This window comes from Scylla paramamosain, chromosome 25, assembly GCF_035594125.1.
Source record: "Scylla paramamosain isolate STU-SP2022 chromosome 25, ASM3559412v1, whole genome shotgun sequence".
NCBI lineage: Eukaryota > Metazoa > Arthropoda > Malacostraca > Decapoda > Portunidae > Scylla > Scylla paramamosain.
The window spans coordinates 7824220-7848670 of NC_087175.1; the positions used below are offsets into that span (position 1 = coordinate 7824220).

Consider the following 24451-nt stretch of genomic DNA (forward strand, 5'->3'; position numbering starts at 1 on the left):
GGGGCAGTTAGGTTAGCTTTAGCTAGGTCTGGTTGAATCTGGTTTGTTAACACCTAACAGTCCCTAGGCATGAGACCAATGGAACATTCCATAGCAAGGGATGAAACTATAATTGTGAACAGTAATGTATAAATCATTATTATCATGTGTGTGGCATCTGTGAGGACAAAAATATTTTTATTTGGTTAATTTCAGCATGATTTGTACTAATCTTTTATTTACTTGTTTTACCACAAATCATCAGTTTCTGAAAAGGCTAAAAAGTACTGATTTACAATGAAAAGTATTAACAGATTCATTCAAAACACATTGAAATCTACCAGAAAAAAAACATTTTCATCTGCCACTGATCAAGAAAGCCCCAGTACGTGTCATTGGAGACAGCATGGTAAGGAAGACTCCTGACTTCGTGAGAAAGGAAATTGAGTGCACCAGCATGGGAGGTGCTAAGATCCAAGACATCAAGAGGAAAATCAGGGAAGAAGTGCAAGAAATGGAAGAAATAAGCCTGCTAGTGATTCAAGGAGGAGGCAACAACTTAGTAGAGACAGGTGCTGAAGAAACAGTGATAGAAGCAGTGAAGGCAGCAGAAGAAAAGATGTGTGTGGCTGTGGTGGGGGTCCTGTGGCGCCCACAGGAAGGAGTGCAGTACAAGAAGGTCAGAAGAGAAATAAACCGCAAGATATGCATGGAACTCATGAAAGTCAAGATGGAATGGATAGCAGAGAAGAAGGAGAATGTGAGCTTCCTAGACATGGATGGGATCCTCGACCAGGACAAATTCTATGGGAGAGATGGGGTCCAACTTAACCACAACAGGAATGAGAAGCTAGGACATCGACTGGCCAAGTGGATGAGAGTGAGGCAGGTATGTTGTGTGGACGAGGTATGATGAGGAGAACCCACTGATGTCAGCAAACATGGAAGAGAAGAGACTAACCAGATGAGTAAATGTGTGAAGATTGGCTGTATGAATGTGAGGATGGGGTGTGGGCAAGTTTGAGGATGTATGCAAGGAGCTCAGCGAGTGGAGGTTCAACTTAGGCTCACTGAGACTCACCTGAGAGATGATGTACAAATAGAGAGATGAGAGTATGTTATGATTGGAAAGGGGAGTAAGACACAGGAAACACTGGGAGGAGGCATAGCCCTACTCTACAAGGAAGAAAGGGGACTGAAAGTAGAGGAGGTTAATGTGGGAGAGTGTACAGGTAGTGAGGATGTGCTTGCAGTCAGTGGAATGCATGGATGGTCGTGGCAGACCAGAGGTGGTACTGGTGGTAGCGTACATGACTGTCAAGGGTGAAAGAGCAGAGAGGAAAAATAGGAGAAAGTATGACATACTTAAGAAAGTTGTGAGAGAGCATGGAGAGGAGAGAGTGCTAGTTATGGGTGACATGAATGCACATGTGGGAATACTGGGGGAACAGGTGAACAAGAATGGTGAAATGCTTGGGAAGTTTGTTGATGAAATGGAGCTGGAAAATCTTAATGTTATTTTGGCTGAGAGGCATGTGACTTGGAGTGCAAGAGAGCAGGAATTGGCAACTGACTACATGTTGGTGAATGGAAGAATGCGTGAAATTGTGTCGCATATATGGATAGATGAAGATGGTTTGGTTGATATTGTGCCTGATCACAACATGCTGGTTGTGGAGTGCTTGATGCAGGGTGGGAATGAAGTGAAAGTGGCAAGTAAGAAAAAGAAGTGGAGACTGAGAGATGTAAGGTGGGAGAACTTTCACCATCTGAATGAGAAACTGGTTGAGGATGCGAGGGGTGCTGCTGAGAACCAGATAGGGTTTGTGAGAGTAGGTAGAAGAAAGAATGTATGTAAACCATGGTGGAATTATGAAATCAGAGCAGCTAGGAAGGAGCAAAAGAGAATGAGTAGATGGTGTAGATGGCTGAGGAAAAAGAGGCATGAAAGCAATGAGGCAGAGAATGAGTATCAGAATGCATGGGCAGCGTATGTGAAGCAGCAGCGGTTGACAAGATGAATGGTAATGAATGCTAAAGTGAAGAGTGAAAGGAGTGTGATTCAACCTTTAAGGGAGAAAGGTATGGAAGGTGGCTGTGAATGGTACAAGTTCATGAGAGGTGAGATTATGTCAGGCAGTTTTGGTGTGGAGAGTCTGAAAGTGGATGGTGTAGTTATAACAGAGAAGGAGGGAATCAGGGAGGCAATCAAAGGGTTCTGGGAAGAAGTAGGTGGGATAGGTGAGATGTTTAGTGCGAGAGAAGGATGTGTGACACTGGAAAGGAAGAATGCAGATGAAGTAGATGAAAGAATCAGCAGGGAGGAAGTGGAGAGGTGTATGAGAAGGCAGAAGAATGGCAAGGCAGCAGGTCCAGATGATATACCGTATGAGTTCTACAAGAATGGTGGGGAGGTAGTGATTGACAGAATAACTGAATTATTCAACCGAGTGTGGGATGAAGAGAGAGTGCCAAGAAAGTGGAATGAGAGCTGAGTGTGTCTGTTGCATAAGGGAGGATTTAAGAGTAAGAATGAGTTTAAGAACTACAGGCCAATTGCATTAGTGAATACAATAGGTAAAGTTTTCAGTGCAGTGTTGAAAGAGAGACTGAAAATGGATTGAGAGAGCTGGAGTGCTGGGTGAAGAACAGAATGGATTTCGTGTGGATAGGAGAGCTGAGGACAATGTGTTTGTAGTGAATGAAATGATTGAGAAGAAAAAGAAGGATGGGGGTAAATTGTACCTAGGTTTTCTGGATATAGAGAAAGCTTATGATAGAGTGAACAGAGAAATGCTAGGCAGAGTCTTAGAAAAGATTGGATTGAGTGAAAAGATAGTTAACATAGTGCCATGTATGTATGTGGACACAAGAGCTAGATACAGACTAGGAGGCACAGAAATAGACTGGGTGAAGAGTGAGAGAGGAGTTAGGCAAGGCTGTATATTGTCACCAACCCTTTTTAGCCTGTATACAGAGGAGCTAGCAGCCAGGATGAGAAGAATGAATGTAGGGATAAGTGTGGGGAATGATAAAGTATGTGTGCTTTTTTATGCAGATGATGTAGTTGTTATAAGTGAATTGGCAGATGAGCTTCAAAGTTTGCTGGATGTTGTGGACGGTTTGGAAAAGACTTTGGAGTAAGGTTTAGCAGTGAGAAAAGCAAGCTAATGATTGTGAATAGATCAGAGGATGAAAGTAATGTGATATGGAGACTGGGAGAAAATGAGTTGAAACAGGTGCACGAATACAAGTACTTAGGGATGTGGATGAGTCCTAGTGGGTGTGCAAAGGCAAAGAATGAAAAGATAAGTATGGTAAACCAGTGGGTAGGTCAATTAGGAAGCACAGCAAGGATGAGAGCAAGTAAGTATGATGTGTTGAGAGAAGTGTGGAAGTGTGGCTGTGCCAAGTATAATGTATGGTATGGATGTGATTGCATGGAATGAAAGTGAAATTGACAAGTTAGAAGTAAGCCAGAAGAGAGTAGCAAGGATGGCACTGAGTGCACCAAGGTACACAGCAGTTGAAGCCTTGAGAGGTGATATGGGATGAAGCACCTTTAGGGAAAGACTCACAAAAGTCACTTAGGTACAAGATTAGGCTTGAGAGAATGGATGAATAGCAAGGAAGGTGTACCTGTGGAATGAAAGTGGAAGCAAATGGAGGAAGAGGTGCATGAGAATGACAGACAGGAATGGATTACAAGTTGTGTGGGCGACGAAAATGGCTGGGAGGAATCAAAATGAGCATGAAAGGGTGGTAACAAGAGGAGGCAGAGTGGGAGCTGAATGGGATGTGAGAAAATGGAAGAATGAGATAGACAAAGAAGTGAAATGTGTGGGACTGAATGAATGGAAGAATGAGATGGAAAGAAAGAAGACCCTGGAATGGTACAAGGAGAAAGAGGCCCCAAGGTATGAAAGGTGGTATGATGGAAGTCTGGGAGGTGATCTTCTCTTCTGAGCAAGGGCACAGTGTATGGATGTGAATGCAAGGAGTTACAGGTGGTCTGAGTCCCACAGCAAAGTGTGCCAGATGTGTGACATGGAAGAGGATGAGACAGTGGAACATGTGGTGCTGGAGTGTGTGAAGTATGCCAGAGACAGGAATGAGATGATGCAAGTAATACTGATTGAGTTAGGGCATGATAGCGATGAAAAAGTGGAGAAGACAGGAATGGAGTGGATGGTGTTGTTGCTGGGACTGTGTAGAGAGGTGAATGAAAGGATGATTGAGGCAGTGAAAGAGTTTCTGGAGAGAATGTGGCGTGCCAGATGTATGAACAATTAGTGTAGAGGATGTTGTTCATTTCTCTTTTTTTTCCTTCTACAGGAGTTGCCGATCCAAAGGCCTGGCTTAGGCCAAGACTGACAAAGAATGGTGGCAGAGAGTAGCAGTGTGAATAAATCCAGTATTTACTGTTCCCCTGTGTACATAGCTGCCCATCATAACATTCTACCATACTGTCAGGCTGCCTCACTTGCCCAGTGTGGCAATACTATAGCAGAAATGCATAGCTGGCAACTCATATTGACAGGTCACAGGATCCAGCCAGGCAGGACCCACACTTTCCACGAGTGCCAATATTGTTATTGCTGTTGTTAGGGCCGTGATGATCTAATGATCCTTATGAGCCCTGGTGAAGTACTGTGAGGTTATCACAGGCATGGCAGCTCCCTGGTCTTCTTAATAATTAGTGTGGTTATTGTTTGCATTATCAATGTATGCATATCTTGTTTACTACCTTACCAAATGCTTTCAGTTACATGTATTCCACTAAACTTCATCACTCTTGAAAACTCATTATTTTGATGAAAGTTGCACAAAATATTTCCCATGAAAAATAGTGAGTGTAAATTTGTGGTGGGACCATTCTTCCCTGTAGCAGGCTGATTGCTCCCTTAATGCATCCTTCTTCACCCACTGTGCATGTGGGAGACAGGAAATTAGCAGACAAAAAAAGCAACAGAATGAATTAATTCATGTTCCATTAGTGTTTTTGCCAATCATCTTCAAGTACTTCAAAGAGCCAGCCTTGGGGTGAATTCTACCTTCAGTTTAAATTATGACTTGCAAGGATTGTGAAGTGGGCTTCTTGAATGTAATTAAACAGTGTTATAATAACAATTCTGCCTCATTAGAAGTGTTCTGTGAACACTGTGTGCTGCCTAGATCAGTGATATGCCCTACCCGTGACAGAGAGTGCAGATATATGTATGCAATCAAATTGTGGTTTCTTTTGTAATAAGGCCAAGCATGATGTGCTCTACAAACATTCAAATGCCCATCAATAATGTACACTGTAACATGGTTTCAGTCATACATGTTAACAGAGAATGAGGCAGATTCATGCCTGATTAAAAAAAATGTACAAAATAGATCTTACAACACTTGTGTATAGCAAAAATCAGGTTAGGTTAGTCAGTGTAAATTAGGTTAGGTACTTGTTTTTTTTAGTCAAAACTATGTTTTCTGACAGATTTTGCAGTTAATCTGGATATCACATCCATGTTACATACAAGCATGAAACTCATGCTTGTATGGAGAAAGGTTTGGTGACCTTGGTCATGGAGAAAGGTTTGGTGACCTTGGTGTAAGCGTAAAAAAATTGGGGGTCACGTGTCCAGCATGGCTGTAATAGCACTCGAAAATGTGGAGAAATTCGATATTTTCTAAGTCCAGCAAGCTCTGCATGAGTCAAGAGTAAACAGTGAAATTAATTTCTTTTGTTTATAACCGGTTTTTGTGGGTAGTGGCATATTAAGATTTCATGGTATCTAAACAGCTGATTCCTCCAATCATGCACTGCCACTCGTGAGGCCATTCCTGAAGTCACAAATTCCGACTTTCCACAACTGGTTCACGTTCAGTTACACTTTTCATTTGTTTTAGAAATGTGTCAGGCCTTCTGATAGAGGCTCACTGTCATTTGTTAATATGGCTACCCAGTGGAGGGAAGTGAGGCAAACAGTGCCAGTGTTCAGCAGGAAAAAAGTCACTATGTGAAATATTTAGCAATAGCAATGTTTAAGATGTGATATACAGACATAAGGAAGAAGTGCCATGTGTTTATTAAGGAAGCTGCCAAACTGTATCCACCTCCATTGCCCTGAGGATCTCCACACCACACCAGTAAGGCATAACGATATCATTTTTGAGGTCTTTCATTAGGTTAGATTATGCTAGGTTAGGTTAACATCCTAGCAGCGGGGGTCCAGGGGTGGTGCAGCCCCACTGGCTAGATTAGGTTAACATCCTAGTGGAGGGTGGGGGGGGGTTTAGGGAAATTCAAAATATCAAGGTAAATTTCCTTAGATTTTTTTTTAACGCCCTTATTTCACTTATTATTCATCCCCTCCCCAAAACCCCCAATTCCCCACAGGTCCCCAAGCTTGTTTGAGGGATTAGGGGAGTTAGAGGGTATGGGGAGGTGGACCTCTATCAAGAAATACTGATTTTACCGTGTTTTGAGTAATTCTGGTGTTTACTTTTCATTGGAAATCATTAGTTTTTCCTTACTCAAGGTCAGATATACAACATATGGAAAAAAAAATTGTGATTTCCTTGATAAACGAACGTTACTCTTTTTCTTAACACTGCAAAAAAAATAAATAAATAAATAAAATAAAATAAAATAAAATAAATAAATAAAGTTTTGACTCAAAAAAAGTACATAAAAAATAAATAATTACTATTTACTGTTTCTAGGCCACACTGACTGCAACTCAAGGAGCGATGACATAAACATTGCAAACTTAGTGTACATCACTATATCAATAAGTACCTTAAAATTGTTATCCTACCCACGTCCAAACGACTCCGAATGAAATATCAAGTGGGCAGGGAGATGTTCTTGTCTACGGTGTCTGGGGATGGCGCCGTGCAGGTGGTGGGGTCACGGTCAGACCCTACTGGTGATGGCACACGGTCTGCTGATGGAAGTTCACAAAGGTATGATCCCGATTTTCGAAAGTCACTCAGACGCTCGGATAATTTTAGCAAGTGGATGTGAAGTGATGTCACTGAGTTTGAGTCGTGCAAGGCAGTGATGAAAGTAAGGGAGAAGACAGCACCAGGGAAGCGTGGCGTTGTTGAGGATTCTTGTTCTTGTCGGGGATGTTCTTGCTGATATAATCCAACGTCCGCATTAACCCCGGCTGGGAGAAGCGTGGACGTAGCTCGTCCTGTCGAACCCGCGGGTATTGTTATTGTCTTGATCTTGATCTTCATGCTTCAGGTGGCTCGGGATCACTCCTGAACCAGGCCTTTGGATCGGCAACTCCTGTAGAAGACAAACAGACAAAAACAAGAAGAGAAAAACAGTATCCTTTACATTAATTGTCCCTACATCTAGCACGCCACATTCTCTCCAGAAACTTTCACAGCCCCAATCATCCTTTCATTTGTCTCTCTACACAGTCCCAGCAGCACCATCCATTCTCTTTCTGTCTTCTCCACCTTTTCATTCTTATTATGCCCTAACTCAGAATCATGTGCATCATCTCTCTCCTTTCTCTCTCATACTCCTCAAACTCCATAGCACCACATGCTCCACAGTCTCATTCTCTCATATGTCACACATCAGGCACACCTTGCTGCGGGACTCAATCTGTAATACCTTGCATTCACTGTGCCCTAGCTTGGAAGAGATCACCACCCAGGCTTCCATCATACCACCTTTCATACATTGGGGCCTCTTTCTCCTTGTAACATCCCAGAATGCTCTTTCGGTCCATCCCATTCTTCCATTCATTCAGTCCCACACACATTACATCTCTATCTATCTCACTCTTTCATTTTCTCACATCCCATTCAGTTCCCACTCTGCTTCCTCTTGTCGGGACCCATTCACACTCATTTTGATTTCTCCCAGCCATTCTGATCCCCCACACGACTTGTAATCCACTCTGTCATTCTTATGCACCTCTTCCTCCATTTACTTCCACTTTCATTTCAACACCTTTATAGCTGTTCTTGTATCATCCATTCCTTAAAGCCTGATCTTGTACCTAAGTGTCGCTTTTGTAAGTCTCCATAATGTGCTCCATCCCATATCACCTCTCAAAGCTTCCACTGCTTTGCATTCACCTAGATGCATTCAATGCCATCCTCACTACTCTGTTCTGTCCCACTTCTAACTTATCAATTTCACTTTCCATGCAATCATATCCATACCATATATATTAGACTGGCCACAGCCACATTCTTCCACACTTCTCTCAGCACATCATACTTGCTGTCATCCTCGCTGTGTTTCCCAGTTCACTTACCCACTGGTTCACCAAACTTATTTTTTCATTCTTTGCCTTTTCACATCCATTTGAACTCATCCACATCCCTAAGTACATGTATTCTTGCGCCTGTTTCAATTCATTCTTTCCAAATTCTCCATCCTGCATTACCTTCATTCTTTTATCTATTCACAATAATTACCTGGCTAGGAACTGTGATAGACTGTGAACGGTGAACTCGTAGAGTGTGCTTTGCCAAGGATTAATCTTCGGTGTGTCCTCCATTGAATAAAACCGTGACTTTCATTCTACCCGCCTTTACCTGTCCTGCTAGTCGACTGCTAGCTGAATAGACCCACAAGGCCCCTGGACACTGAACCTACGTAACCTGTTAAGTTCTGAACAGTGGTAATAGCAAGAATCCTTACAGGCAGTGACTGGCCATGAGTAGCATCAGTAATAGCTAGAGAGAGCTGGGCAGGTCTGGTCCTAACGCCGTGCATAACTGGTGTCTAGAAGTGGGATAAAAACTTATTTGTGGCTGAAAATAAATGGCAAGAAAAGGTGCCCATGTCTTTGCCAGTCTCGAAAGGATGTAGGCATTGGCAGGACAGGAAATGGCGGGAGCGGAGGGCGAAACCAGTATTCTCAATCATTCATCCCTTTCTCTGGTAAACTCTGGAACTCCCTGCCTTCTTCTGTATTTCCACCTTCCTATGACTTGAATTCCTTCAAGAGGGAGGTTTCAAGACACTTATCCACCAATTTTTGACCACTACTTTGACCCTTTTATGGGACTGGCATTTCAGTGGGCATTTTTTTTATTAGATTTTTGTTGCCCTTGGCCAGTATCCTTCCTACATAAAAAAAAAAAAAAAGAAAAAAGAAACGCGATGGAGTATAGCGGTGTTACTGCCTGAGGCTGAGGAAAGGCCAGTGTGGCAGTATGAAATGTCCAGGGTGTTTGGATGCCTTGTTGGCTGCCAGACGTATGAAGCATCACCCACTTGAAGCTCGCTGGCGCCCGACTCTTCAACACGCTAAACTGGTTTAGGCTAGGCTAAGTTAGGTTAGGATTAGGTTGGGTTAGGTTTAGACTCTCATGAATAGGAAAGGTGAGTCTTAAAAAACTGAAATCAATACAATGGTATTAATAAAGGACTTTTTAACAATAAGAAATGAAAAAAGGAAATGATAACTAGCTACAACCGAACGAAATAGTTATGGTACTCAGTGATCTTGTAGCATGTTAATATTCGTATTACACTATTATTAGAGTTACCGTAACTTTTAGAGCATTGGAATAATGTATATATTTAAAACTGAACTCCATATGAGACATCGTGCTGAGTGATTCAAAATATCTTAGTTTACCATATCAAACACCATCGCCCGCTTACACACAACCTTCCACTTCCACGGTCTTTTTGATATACCGCACCGCACCCCGCTTCACTAAATTTTGACGAAATTTGACGAGTATGACAGAAAAGCGTTCTGGAATACCTACCAGGCACAGATCAAGGCAGCAGCATCCAGACAAGGCTGGTCAGATGCTGAGAAGGCTTATCAACTGGTGATAGCCCTGAAGGGAGTGGTAGCGAGGTGCTGGAGCACTTAACCGAGGCACAAACAACTACAGTTGTATTCTAGCGTGGTGGGGGCCATCCAGCGTCGTTTCAGGCGTCGGCAGCAGTCTGAGGTGTACTGCACCCAGCTGAAGACCGGGAAGTGGAAGGACGAGCCTACGCTTATTGGCGCAGGACATGGAAGCTCTTGTGAGAGGGGCTTAGCCAATGGTGGCGGAGGACACCGTCGACATGTTAGCCAAGGACTGCTTCATGGATACCCTTTGTGACCACCAGCAGCAGGTCCACATGAAGCAGGCGGCACCAAAGAACATGCAGGAAGCCTTGGCGCACGCTGCTGAATTTGAGGTGTTCCTAATGACAGCCACCACCACGCCAACCCCCCCATCCCCTCTACATGCGCCCTGCCACTGACATGATAGGCCGACCTTGTTTATGTGATATTGAGGCGAGTGCAAACCGGCCGCTCCTCACCCTATCCGAGCAAGCGTGGATCCCCGTTGTGCATGCTGACCACCCTGAGTTACTACAGTGGTAAGTGTGTATCCCAAGGACTACACACTTAACTGAAGGCTGGAAGGGAAGTGCACAATAGGTTGGTGTTAGGAGTGGGATTCCCGAAGCTGCTGCTGGTGCCACAACAATTTGGTTCCGAGAGTGGGATCTGTGGGCTGTGTGTGAGTTGTGCAGTTCGTACTTTGGCTAGTGAGCTGCTGGGCAAGCGAGCACGTTGAGAGGGGGGTAGAAGACAGTGTATAGCAGGTGGCACAGCAGACAGAGGAAATAAAGAGCAGACTGACTGTGATAGCACAGGAGACACGGCAGAGGGCACAGAAGATAAACCAGGAGACACGACATTGGGCAGTCATGGCAGCAGCAGTTCCTTAAGGCAGTACAGCGGATACCGCTGTCTCGGCAGACGGTACGACGGACATCATCCCCTGATGAAGAGCGCGCCTTTGCCAGCGGTGTGGTTAGGTAAGGTTAGGTACTGCTACACATCATTTAGATTAGGTTAGGTAATGCTAGGTTAGATTAGTGTCCTTAAAAGTTGTCCAGCAGAGGCAAAGGCGCCCAGTTAGGTTAGGTAATGTGTAGCTGCACCGGCTGGGCATCATTTGGCTCTCAGGTGATCTGTTTTACTGATCACACCCATCATCGTAGGGTCGAGGAAAGGCATTTCTCCCTGACACGTTTATTGATGAGGTAGGCATGACCTTAAGAACTGCGAACAAGTTCTCGGTCTCAATTTCTTACAAAATAACATTATACACTGATATTAAACACTTTCAACATATTACAATATTCATTAACAATACATGCAATTAACTTAGCACTATGACAATCAGTTTTTACTACAAAATTAAAGTATTTACCTCGGTCACCATCCTGCCCGTCTTTGAGCGCGACTTGGCCGTGAGTGATGCCCGCAGGCGACTAGCAGGTTAACCCCACACTACTAACAAGTGAGCATCGGCTTCGGTGCTTAATATAGCATTAAATACTGATACTCACACATATTACACGTTTTCATGCAAATAGAAAACTATTGAACATTTCACTTATATATGCCGAGGAATAATCATATGAGGTACATACGCTTTACATACAGTAACATGGCTCCCCTAAATTGTGTAACAATTTACCTTAAATTAAGATTAGTATGTACCTTAAAACTAGGATTAGCACATAATATGTTTTGTTAAATTGGCTCCTTGGCGGGGATGCTCCGGTCTATTATTATGCATTACCTTCTAACAGCAATACTAGACTATGTATTGGCCTCTCTATGATGGTCCTGTTTGCCCTTATGTGTCTTCCCTGGTTGTCGAGATTACAGTCTGAAACCAGGACCTTAACCTTTCTTACTAGGCCATCATGATCAGGAGATACTTCTGTTACTCTTCCCAGTTTCCACTGGTTCCTTGCTAAATTCTGATCTTTGATGATAACTATGTCATTTACACTGAGATTCCTCTTTGGTGTTGTCCACTTATTTCTAAGTTGTAGGAATTGCACATACTCCTTTTTCCACCTGGACCAGAACTGGTTGGCTAGGTACTGTGCTCTGCGCCATCTCTTTATGCAGTACAGGTCCTTCTTAATGAAAATCCTTGGAGAAGGCAGTACTACCTTTGTTTTCATAGTTAACAAATTACTGGGTGTCAACGGTGTAAGACTTTCTGGAGAGTTAAGATGGTTCACAGTTAGGGGACGACCATTAACTATATTTTTTGCTTCAACTAGGAAGGTTCTCAGATCTTGGTCATCTAACTGGGTACCATGCTGATCAAGCAACACAGAGAGTACATTTCTCACTGTGCGTATCTGCCTCTCCCAAACACCTCCCATGTGACTGGAATTGGGTACATTCATGTTAAAAACAATCCAGTCACACTGATCTTTCATGAGTTCTTGTCTGACTTTATTGTTATTTAATTCTTTTAAGCATTTCTCATACTCTGATTTGGCTCCTACAAAGTTAGTTCCTTGGTCACATCTCAACTGTCTTACAGGCCCTCTTTGTCCTACAAAGCGACGGTATGCACTTAGGAAGGAACTTGTATCCATGCTGTTGGCTGTCTCTATGTGCACAGCTCTACATGCCATGCAAGTAAAGAGCACTCCATATCTTTTAAGCTCTTTACGCCCCTCTTTGATATAGAAAGGGCCAAAGAAATCTACTGCTGAGTATGTAAAAGGAGGTGATGGTTCTAGTCTGTCAATAGGCAAGTCTGCCATCTTCTGTCCCTGTGTTGTACTTCTAACTTTACGACAGATAATGCACTTTGAAATGTGCCTTGATACTAGGGATGATCCTCCAACTATCCAGTATCCACATGACCTGATTTCATTTAAAGTTATGCCCCTGCCTTGATGATTTGTCCTTTTGTGATGGTGGCATATTATCAGCTGGGTTATGTGAGATGTTTTGGGGAGGATGACTGGATGTTTGGATTCATCTGTCAAATTAGAAAGCCTCAATCTTCCTCCTACTCTCATGATACCATTTTTGTCAATGAAGGGATCTAACTTATAGAGGGAACTGGTCTTGTCTATCACTTTTGTTCCCTTGCCATTGTCTCCTTTAATTAAAGAATTATGGTTAGCAGATGATTCCAGTACATTTATCTCCTTCTGGAATGCCTTTGCTTGCAGTTGTTTTATAATTACATTTTCAGCTTCTGACACTTCTGCTACATTTACTGATTTATATGTGTTTCCCTTTACTTTAGTAGTGCCATCACCTTTTCCTCTGAAGCTGTTCAGAAGCTTGAGGCATACAGCAACTGCCCTCTTTGCTTTAAACCAATCAGAAAAATACTCAAGTCTTTCTAGTATATCTGTGGGCTGTTGTGTACCTACAGCATGGCATACAACTTTCTTCACTTCTGGATCATTCTCATTTATGACCTTGTACTGGGAATGGCTATCCATTTTGCTATGTTGCCAAAGGAATTCTGGGCCATTCCACCAGATCTTGCTATTACACAATTCATCTGCTGTCATGCCTCTAGATGCATGATCTGCTGGGTTATACTGCGTCTCTACAAATTTCCACTGATCTGGTGAAGTGTGATCTCTTATTGTTTCTACTCTATTAGCAACATATACATGGAATCTCTTTGCTTCATTTGCAATGTAACCAAGGACTACTTTGCTGTCTGTCCAAAATACTTCTTCCACATTATTATACTCAAGTTCTCCCTTCAAGAGTTTATGGATTCTAACTGACACCACTGCTGCTGCTAGTTCTAGTCTGGGAATTGTTATGGTTTTTAGAGGTGTGACACGTGACTTTGCCATTACTAATGCACAATGAATTTGGCCAGTCTTGCTAATTAATCTAATATATGAGCACTGGCCATATCCCTCTTGACAGGCATCTGAAAAGTGATGGAGTTCAACCTTTTCTACTTCCCCAAAGTCATCAGGTTTGTAGCATCTAGGTACCTTTAACTGATCTAGTTTGTGCAGCTCATCCTTCCATTTTAACCATTTAGGTTTGACATAATCTGGCACCTCATCATCCCAATCAACTGCATTCTTACATAATTCTTGTAAAATTTGCTTTCCAGTCAGTATGAGAGGTGACACTAGACCTAATGGATCATATATAGAGCTCACTGTTGACAGAATGCCTCTCCTGGTGAGTGGCTTGTCTTTCAGCTTTATTCTAAATTGAAATGTGTCAGATTCTATGCACCACTCAACTCCCAAAGTTCTTTCTATAGGCAGTGTGTCTTCATTCTTACTAAAATCCAAACTTTTAATTCCATCTGCTCTCTCATGAGGAGAAATTGCAGCTAATACAGCTTTGTTGTTTGACAAGAACTTATGAAGGTTAAAACCTCCCTTGTAACATAATTCTTTGCTCTGCTGAATAAGAGTGACAGCTTCATCCATTGTACCTACTGACTTCAAACCATCATCAACATAAAAGTAGTTTCTTACAAACTTGGCTGCATCAGATCCACACCCGTAGTCATCTGCAGCTTTCTTAAGAGCAAAGTTGGCTACACTTGGAGATGAAGTAGCTCCAAACAGGTGAGCTGTCATCCTGTATTCAGCTATCTCATTATTAAGGTCACCATTTTCCCACCAAAGGAATCTTAACATGTCTCTGTGTTCTGGGTTGACCTTCACTTGATGGTACATTGCTTCTATATCACATACAAGTGCAATGCTTTCTTGCCTAAACCTACACAACACTCCAATAAGTTTGTTGGTAAGGTCTGGGCCTTGTAACAGGTGACTGTTTAATGACTGGTTCCTGTAGTTTGCACTACAGTCAAAGACAACTCTCAACTTCTTTGGCTTTCTCGGATGATAGACTCCATGATGTGGAATGTACCAGACCTTACCCTCATTCATAACTAAATCCTTTGTCGGTACAACCTCTGCATAACCTTTTGTAATCATATCATCCATGAACACTTTGTAATCACCTTCGTGTTGATTATCCTTCTCAAGTTTAGCTCTTAACTTCTTGAGTCTCTGCTCTGCTAATAGTTTGATGTTTGGAAGCTTGACGTTATCATCTTTAAGAGGAAGGGGCAACTCATAATGGCCATCCTTCAGCTGATGTACTCCTTCTTTCATCTTACTCATAAACCTTTTATCTTCATATGATAATGGAGTGTCAGCTGACTTTCTATCACTGAAGTCAAGTTCAAACATGTCTCTCACTTGAGAAGGATTAATCATCTCTTTGGTTTTAGTAGGAACCACTAAGAAATTAACCCTCTTTTCTTCATTGATTTCTACTTCTTGTGTCACTGTTCTGTAGACTACCACTGTATCCTCCAATGGACTTGAATGGGGTGAGATTTTACCAATGATCCCCCAACCTAGCTCTGTCCTACGGGCATAGGGATGCTTCTTGCTATCACCTGCTATTTGCTCTTCTGCCATAATGGCTCCTGCACAATCAAGACCAATGAGGAGTCCTATGTCAATGTTTGGGTCATATTTCATTAGTTTGTCAGAGATTGCCTTTAAGTGGGGCCAGTCACAAGCAGTCTCGGGCCTTGGTATCTGACTCCGTCCAGCTGAAATGTTTTCTGTTGAATATGCTGAAGGGACTGATATTTCCACTTCTTCATTATAACCTCTTACTTTAAGTCCATGAATTTTGATAGAATCAGTGATTTGTTTTCCACTTATTGTGTAGATATTGAGTGACACTGATGGTCCACTAACTCCCAATTTATTCAGAGTGCTTTCCTTGATGAATGAAGCATCAGATTGCTCATCCAGCAGGGTATACACTAAAAATTTATTCTCTTCGTTACTAACATGATGTAACCATACAGGAACTATCATGGTGTGCATGTCATGTGTCACTGATTCTGTAACTTTGACCTTATTTGCTACTACTGTGGGTTTATCATCTTTAGGCTGAGTTGCTTGTGGTGGCACCTTTTGGCTCTCAGTTCTTGTCACATCATCATTGTGAAGAGCTGTGGGATGGTATCTCTGACATACTTTACAAACTTTCCTTCTTCTACAATCCTTTCCTTTGTGACCCATTTTTAGACACCCTGTACATAACCGTTTTTCTTAAGCAAATTTGTACCTAATATTACCATCGAGTTTGGCAAATTCCTTGCAATCATCTAAATCATGATCCTTTGTACAGTTGTGACAGAATCGTCCTTTCCTTTCCTGGTCCTTGGGAAACTGTTTGTTGGCTTGTACATTTACTTTACTTTGGAATGACCACATTGGTTTTTCCTCAATTGATTTAGCCATGAAAGTTCTACTCCCTCTATTCTTTGTCATGATGTTTGATTCCCTTGGTTTCCAATTGGTTGCCCATGTTTGAGTTTTGATCCAGTCATTTACTTCCCTACTTACTGAATTCCAGGAAAGAAATGGATTGCTTGCTCCTTTTGCTTCTTTCTGGACAAATTCACATAACATTTCAAAGGGTGGGTGGTGCTCTTCATTGCTACTAGAAGTGTTATTACTGTTAGTATCAAGATATATCATCACTTGCTTTCTCCAGTCATGAACAACATGTTCGGGGAGTTTTGCTAGCACCTTTCTCTGCTCTCTAGGGTCATTCAGAAATGACAAATAAGAAGTGTGTTTCATTGCAGCTAAACAGCACTTCAAAAAATCTGAGAATGCTGTTAATGCTGGACCATTATGCGGAGAGATTGGTAGCCAATTCATTAACTTATTCGTGTAAGCATCAGCTATGATGCTTTTGTTTCCAAATCTATCACTAAGAATTTTCTTTGCTTGCACATAGTCAGCATCAGAGTTAAAGTGCATTAACATTTTAATGGCATCCTTTGCCTCACCAGTTGTATACCTCTCTAAGTAGGCAAGTCTCTCTTTACCAACGGAAGTTTTAGACTCTACATAAGTTTCAAAGTTTTTCAACCAACTTGGAAATTCCATGGGTTCTCCATCAAAAGTGTTAGGCTCTATTGGAGGGAGGCTCCACTTGGGATCAGGTATGTTGATTGCAAAGGTTCCCCCAGGATGGGAAAAGGATTGATGATTCTGTTTCACATTATTCACATTATTAGGCATGTTGACATTATGAGTGTGTCTATGAGAGCTTGGTACAAGACTTTGAGCTGTAGGGTTGAGATTTATTACCTGAGGTTCACTAAATATTTGTCCATGTACTTCATTTGTCATCAATTCATTATCTCTATTGCGAGAAGAAGGTTCCTGTGGGTCATGGAATGTAACATATTTGTGAGGCATGGCATTGTCACTTTGTTGATTTGCAATTGCTTGTGCTTTCATTTCATTTTGTGACTCTATGTATTGTTGAAGATAACTTTGCTTCTCTACACTTTCATCATTACCTGGAAGCATTTTTACTTCTTCTTCAACTAAGCTAAGAGCATTAAGTTCTGCACTAGCAACTGCTAAATCTCTCTCTTTCTTTTTCTTTGCAAACATTGCCTGGTCTCTAGCTAACCTAACTTCTGCCTCTGCTAAACTATCATGATATTCCATTTCCTTTCTAAGTCTGGCTACCTTTGCTGCTGCTTCTTGCTTTCTTTGTGCTGATGAACGTGATGAAGTAGATGAGACTCTAGAATGCCTAGACCGTTTGCTAGAACAAATTGATCCTCTGTCATTCTTTAACTCTTTTCTTTTACATTCTATACTTTCTAATATTTCATGGTGAACTTGTTGATTGTGTTCCAGCTCTTCATTTAGCTCCTCTGACCTTTCTGGCTCTAGTTCCACCAGCTTTGTGTATTCCACATAATACTGATGAAATGCCTCTATTACTTCACTTGACATGGGCTCTAATTCAAAGGGGCTAATTACAATTTTTAATCCTTTCTTAATTTTGCTGGTAACACTGCTCCATTTACGCTTACAGGACTCTGCTCTTCCTTTGGTTACACTGACTTGATATTCTCTTCCTTTATCGGTTGGCACTCGCTCCCTGACACTAACTTCTTCATTACAAGTTTGATCCCTGTCCACTTGCTCACCCTCACCTTCCCTAAGGCCATCTATGGCATTAATTTCCTCAGTATCAGACATATCTAACAACTTAATTGTGTCAATACTGAGACACTGAAAGAGCAATTTAAAATTACCACTCTTAATATTAGCTAATTGTGGGTAATTTTCACTTAGGCTACTCAATTTAGTGCACATACATACTATTATATTTTCTTGCCTGTGACCATGGGTTCTACAAAATGGTGGCGAGGCACAGTGGGTAGAAGGGAGTGGTTGTCGTCAAGGGTAGAGCTGACCCCGGGGCCTCAGAGGTCAACCTTTAGGCTTATGTCAGCGTCCCCTTGTCCTGTGACTCACTCTTGCTACGGTTTCACATGGAGCCAATTTCTTGCTTGTAGGCCGAGTTCTTACTGTAGCCGCACCGGCTGGGCATCATTTGGCTCTCAGGTGATCTGTTTTACTGATCACACCCATCATCGTAGGGTCGAGGAAAGGCATTTCTCCCTGACACGTTTATTGATGAGGTAGGCATGACCTTAAGAACTGCGAACAAGTTCTCGGTCTCAATTTCTTACAAAATAACATTATACACTGATATTAAACACTTTCAACATATTACAATATTCATTAACAATACATGCAATTAACTTAGCACTATGACAATCAGTTTTTACTACAAAATTAAAGTATTTACCTCGGTCACCATCCTGCCCGTCTTTGTCTGAGCGCGACGTGGCCGTCAGTGATGCCCGCAGGCGACTAGCAGGTTAACCCCACACTACTAACAAGTGAGCATCGGCTCCGGTGCTTAATATAGCATTAAATACTGATACTCACACATATTACACGTTTTCATGCAAATAGAAAACTATTGAACATTTCACTTATATATGCCGAGGAATAATCATATGAGGTACATACGCTTTACATACAGTAACATAATGCGACATGTCTTTTACGTTAGTTATTATTATTTTTTTTTTTTATGTAGGAAGGATACTGGCCAAGGGCAACAAAAATCTAATAAAAAAAAATGCCCACTGAAATGCCAGTCCCATAAAAGGGTCAAAGCAGTGGTCAAAAATTGGTGGATAAGTGTCTTGAAACCTCCCTCTTGAAGGAATTCAAGTCATATTAAGGTGAAAATACAGAAGCAGGCAGGGAGTTCAAGAGTTTACCAGAGAAAGGGATGAATGATTGAGAATACTGGTTAACTCTTGCGTTAGAGAGGTGGACAGAATAGGGGTGAGAGAAAGAAGAAAGTCTTGTGCAGCGAGGCCGCGGAAGGAGGGGAGGCATGCAGTTAGCAAGATCAGAAGAGCAATTGGCATGAAAATAGCGGTAGAAGACAGCTAGATATGCAATATTGCGGCGGTGAGAGAGGGGCTGAAGACAGTCAGTTAGAGGAGATGAGTTGATGAGATGAAAAGCTTTTGATTCCACCCTGTCTAGAAGAGCAGTATGAGTGGAACCCCCCAAACATGTGAAGCATACTCCATACATGGACGGATAAGGCCCTTGTACAGAGTTAGCAGCTGGGGGGGGGGGTGAGAAAAACTGGCGGAGACGTCTCAGAACACCTAACTTCATAGAAGCTGTTTTAGCTAGAGATGAGATGTGAAGTTTCCAGTTCAGATTATAAGTAAAGGACAGACCGAGGATGTTCAGTGTAGAAGAGGGGGACAGTTGAGTGTCATTGAAGAAGGGGGGATAGTTGTCTGGAAGGTTGTGTCGAGTTGATATATGGAGGAATTGAGTTTTTGAGGCATTGAACAATACCAAGTTTGCTCTGCCCCAATCAGAAATTTTAGAAAGATCAGAAGTCAGGCGTTCTGTGGCTTCCCTGTGTGATATGTTTACCTCCTGAAGGGTTGGACGTCTATGAAAAGACGTGGAAAAGTGCAGGGTGGTATCATCAGCATAGGAGTGGATAGGACAAGAAGTTTGGTTTAGAAGATCATTAATGAATAATAAGAAGAGAGTGGGTGACAGGACAGAACCCTGAGGAACACCACTGTTAATAGATTTAGGAGAAGAACAGTGACCGTCTACCACAGCAGCAATAGAACGGTCAGAAAGGAAACTTGAGATGAAATTACAGAGAGAAGGATAGAAACCGTAGGAGGGTAGTTTGGAAATCAAAGCTTTGTGCCAGACTCTATCAAAGGCTTTTGATATGTCCAAGGCAACAGCAAAAGTTTCACCAAAGTCTCTAAAAGAGGATGACCAAGACTCAGTAAGGAAAGCCAGAAGATCACCAGTAGAGCGGCCTTGACGGAACCCATACTGGCGATCAGATAGAAGGTTGTGAAGTGATAGATGTTTAAGAATCTTCCTGTTGAGGATAGATTAAAAAACTTTAGATGAGCAGGAAATTAAAGCAATAGGACGGTAGTTTGAGGGATTAGAGCGGTCACCCTTTTTAGGAATAGGTTGAATGTAGGCAAACTTCCAGCAAGAAGGAAAGGTAGATGTTGACAGACAGAGCTGAAAGAGTTTGACTAGGCAAGGTGCAAGCACGGAGGCACAGTTTCGGAGAACAATAGGAGGGACCCCATCAGGTCCATAAGCCTTCCGAGGGTTTAGGCCAGCGAGGGCATGGAAAACATCATTGCGAAGAATTTTAATAGGTGGCATGAAGTAGTCAGAGGGTGGAGGAGAGGGAGGAACAAGCCCAGAATCGTCCAAGGTAGAGTTTTTAGCAAAGGTTTGAGCAAAGAGTTCAGCTTTAGAAATAGATGTGATAGCATTGGCGCCATCTGATTGAAGTAGAGGAGGGAAAGAAGAAGAAGCAAAGTTATTGGAGATATTTTTGGGTAGATGCCAGAAATCACGAGGGGAGTTAGATCTTGAAAGGTTTTAACATTTTCTGTTAATGAAGGAGTTTTTGGCTAGTTGGAGAACAGACTTGGCATGGTTCCGGGCAGAAATATAAAGTGCATGAGATTCTGGTGATGGAAGGCTTAAGTACCTTTTGTGGGCCACCTCTCTATCATGTATAGCACGAGAACAAGCTGTGTTAAACCAAGGTTTAGAAGGTTTAGGACGAGAAAAAGAGTGAGGAATGTACGCCTCCATGCCAGACACTATCACCTCTGTTATGCGCTCAGCACACAAAGACGGGTCTCTGACACGGAAGCAGTAGTCATTCCAAGGAAAATCAGCAAAATACCTCCTCAGGTCCCCCCAAATAGCAGAGGCAAAACGTCAGAGGCACCTTCGCTTAGGGGGATCCTGAGGAGGGATTGGAGTGATAGGACAAGATAAAGATATGAGATTGTGATCGGAGGAGCCCAACGGAAAAGAAAGGGTGACAGCATAAGCAGAAGGATTAGAGGTCAGGAAAAGGTCAAGAATGTTGGGCGTATCTCCAAGACGGTCAGGAATACGAGTAGGGTGTTGCACCAATTGCTCTAGGTCATGGAGGATAGCAAAGTTGTAGGCTAGTTCACCAGGATGGTCAGTGAAGGGAGAGGAAAGCCAAAGCTGGTGGTGAACTTTGAAGTCTCCAAGAATGGAGATCTCTGCAAAAGGGAAGAGGGTCAGAATGTGCTCCACTTTGGAAGTTAAGTAGTCAAAGAATTTCTTATAGTCAGAGGAGTTAGGAGAGAGGTACACAGCACAGATAAATTTAGTATGAGAGTGACTCTGTAGTCGTAGCCAGATGGTGGAAAACTCGGAAGATTCTAGAGCGTGGGCACGAGAGCAGGTTAAGTCATTGCGCACATAAATGCAGCATCCAGCTTTGGATCGAAAATGAGGATAGAGAAAGTAGGAGGGAACAGAAAAGGGGCTACTGTCAGTTGCCTCAGACACCTGAGTTTCAGTAAGGAAAAGAAGATGAGGTTTAGAAGAGAAGAGGTGGTGTTCTACAGATTGAAAATTAGATCTTAGACCGCGAATGTTGCAGAAGTTAATGAAGAAAAAGTTGAGGGAGGTGTCAAGGCACTTAGGGTCGTCGACGGAAAGGCAGTCCGACCTGGGGACATTTATGGTCCCCAGGTTAGGTTAGGTAATGGTAGGTTAAATTAGTGTGGATCGGGGTGTCCAGCAGGGACAAAACCCTACGGTTTTGTTAGGTAATGCTACACATCATTTAAATTAGATTAGGTAATGCTAGGTTAGATTAGTATCTTTAAGAGGGGTCCATGAGATCTATGCATTACCGTGGCTGAGAGTAAATGAGCCATACGTCTTTTTTTTTTTTTTTATGTAGGAAGGATACTGGCCAAGGGCAACAAAAATCTAATAAAAAAATGCCCACTGAAATGCCAGTCCCATAAAAGGGTCAAAGCAGTGGTCAAAAATTGGTGGATAAGTGTCTTGAAACCTCCCTCTTGAAGGAATCCAAGTCATAGGAAGGTGGAAATACAGAAGCAGGCAGGGAGTTCCAGAGTTTACCAGAGAAAGGGATGAATGATTGAGAATACTGGTTAACTCTTGCATTAGAGAGGTGGACAGAATAGGGGTGAGAGAAAGAAGAAAGTCTTGTGCAGCGAGGCCGCGGAAGGAGGGGAGGCTTGCAGTTAGCAAGATCAGAAGAGCAGTTAGCATGAAAATAGCGGTAGAAGACAGCTAGATATGCAACATTGCAGCGGTGAGAGAGAGGCTGAAGACAGTCAGTTAGAGGAGAGGAGTTGATGAGACGAAAAGCTTTTGATTCCACCCTGTCTAGAAGAGCAGTATGAGTGGAACCCCCCCAGACATGTGAAGCATACTCCATACATGGACGGATAAGGCCCTTGTACAAAGTTAGCAGCTGGGAGGATGAGAAAAACTGGCGGAGACGCCTCAGAACACCTAACTTCATAGAAGCTGTTTTAGCTAGAGATGAGATGTGAAGTTTCCAGTTCAGATTATAAGTAAAGGACAGACCGAGGATGTTCAGTGTAGAAGAGGGGGGCAGTTGAGTGTCATTGAAGAAGAGGGGATAGTTGTCTGGAAGGTTGTGTCGAGTTGATAGATGGAGGAATTGAGTTTTTGAGCCATTGAACAATACCAAGTTTGCTCTGCCCCAATCAGAAATTTTAGAAAGATCAGAAGTCAGGCGTTCTGTGGCTTCCCTGCATGAAATGTTTACCTCCTGAAGGGTTGGACGTCTATGAAAAGACGTGGAAAAGTGCAGGGTGGTATCATCAGGGTAGGAGTGGATAGGACAAGAAGTTTGGTTTAGAAGATCATTAATGAATAATAAGAAGAGAGTGGGTGACAGGACAGAACCCTGAGGAACACCACTGTTAATAGATTTAGGAGAAGAACAGTGACCGTCTACCACAGCAGCAATAGAACGGTCAGAAAGGAAACTTGAGATGAAGTTACAGAGAGAAGGAGAGAAACCGTAGGAGGGTAGTTTGGAAATCAAAGCTTTGTGCCAGACTCTATCAAAGGCTTTTGATATGTCCAAGGCAACAGCAAAAGTTTCACCAAAATCTCTAAAAGAGGATGACCAAGACTCAGTAAGGAAAGCCAGAAGATCACCAGTAGAGCGGCCTTGACGGAACCCATACTGGCGATCAGATAGAAGGTTGTGAAGTGATAGATGTTTAAGAATCTTCCTGTTGAGGATAGATTAAAAAACTTTAGATGAGCAGGAAATTAAAGCAATAGGACGGTAGTTTGAGGGATTAGAGTGGTCACCCTTTTTAGGAACAGGTTGAATGTAGGCAAACTTCCAGCAAGAAGGAAAGGTAGATGTTGACAGACAGAGCTGAAAGAGTTTGACTAGGCAAGGTGCAAACACGGAGGCACAGTTTCGGAGAACAATAGGAGGGACCCCATCAGGTCCATAAGCCTTCCGAGGGTTTAGACCAGCGAGGGCATGGAAAACATCATTGCGAAGAATTTTAATAGGTGGCATGAAGTAGTCAGAGGGTGGAGGAGAGGGAGGAACAAGCCCAGAATCGTCCAAGATAGAGTTTTTAGCACGTCCAAGGTAGAGTTTTTAGCAAAGGTTTGAGCAAAGAGTTCAGCTTTAGAAATAGATGTGATAGCATTTTCGCCATCTGGTTGAAGTAGAGGAGGGAAAGAAGAAGAAGCAAAGTTATTGGAGATATTTTTGGTTAGATGCCAAAAATCACGAGGGGAGTTAGATCTTGAAAGGTTTTGACATTTTTTTGTCTTTAGAGGGCAGGCTGTGACTGCCCCCTTGTGTTGTGAGACACAAAGGGAAACGTTCAGTGAGGTCACAGCTGGGTTTAATGATAAGTTCACAGCACCCCCTGAACAGTGCTTTAGACCTCACTGGGAGTAATTATCGTTTCGGCAGGTGTCTACTGCCTCCTCCTTGCTGGAGGAGGTAGTAGTCTGGTAGTGAATATAGGGATGTGTGTGCACTTGGTCACTAAAACCTATGAAAGTGGAGGGGTGGAATGACAGGAACCCGCCGATGAAAAGCACGTCTTTACCATGGGGTGGAACTATAGGAATCTGCCGATGAGGAGCATTGTGCCTGTGGCAGTGTGGAGCCGCCGGAGTCTGCCGAGGAGCGCTGTGCCTGTGCTGGCAAGTGTGGTATGTTGCTAGAACCTGTGACCGACGGTGAGAAGGCGCCGGAAGAGGCGAGGCATCATGAAAAGGCAGCATTGTGGAAGCAAAGAAGCAGCAGAACAGGGGGCGCTGTGTGCAGCAGTTGCAGATGTTGGCGGAGGACAAGAGCGGTGCCTGTGGCGATGTGGAACCATTGAAGTCTGCTGAGGAGCC

At 42.7% G+C, this 24451-nt stretch overlaps 1 protein-coding gene across 2 annotated transcripts in view; it reads right to left on the reverse strand.

Annotated features, from left to right (window-relative positions):
* LOC135113195 (tRNA pseudouridine(38/39) synthase-like) overlaps positions 1-7257 on the reverse strand; it is a 185726-nt gene extending 178469 nt beyond the window's left edge. The window contains exon 1 of one of the 2 annotated variants that reach the window (XM_064028324.1): positions 6767-7257. The gene's annotated coding sequence lies outside the window, so the exon portion shown is untranslated. The remainder of the gene's footprint in view (positions 1-6766) is intronic. The other variant, XM_064028326.1, reaches the window with a different exon arrangement.
* Between the last annotated feature and the right edge of the window lie 17194 nt (positions 7258-24451).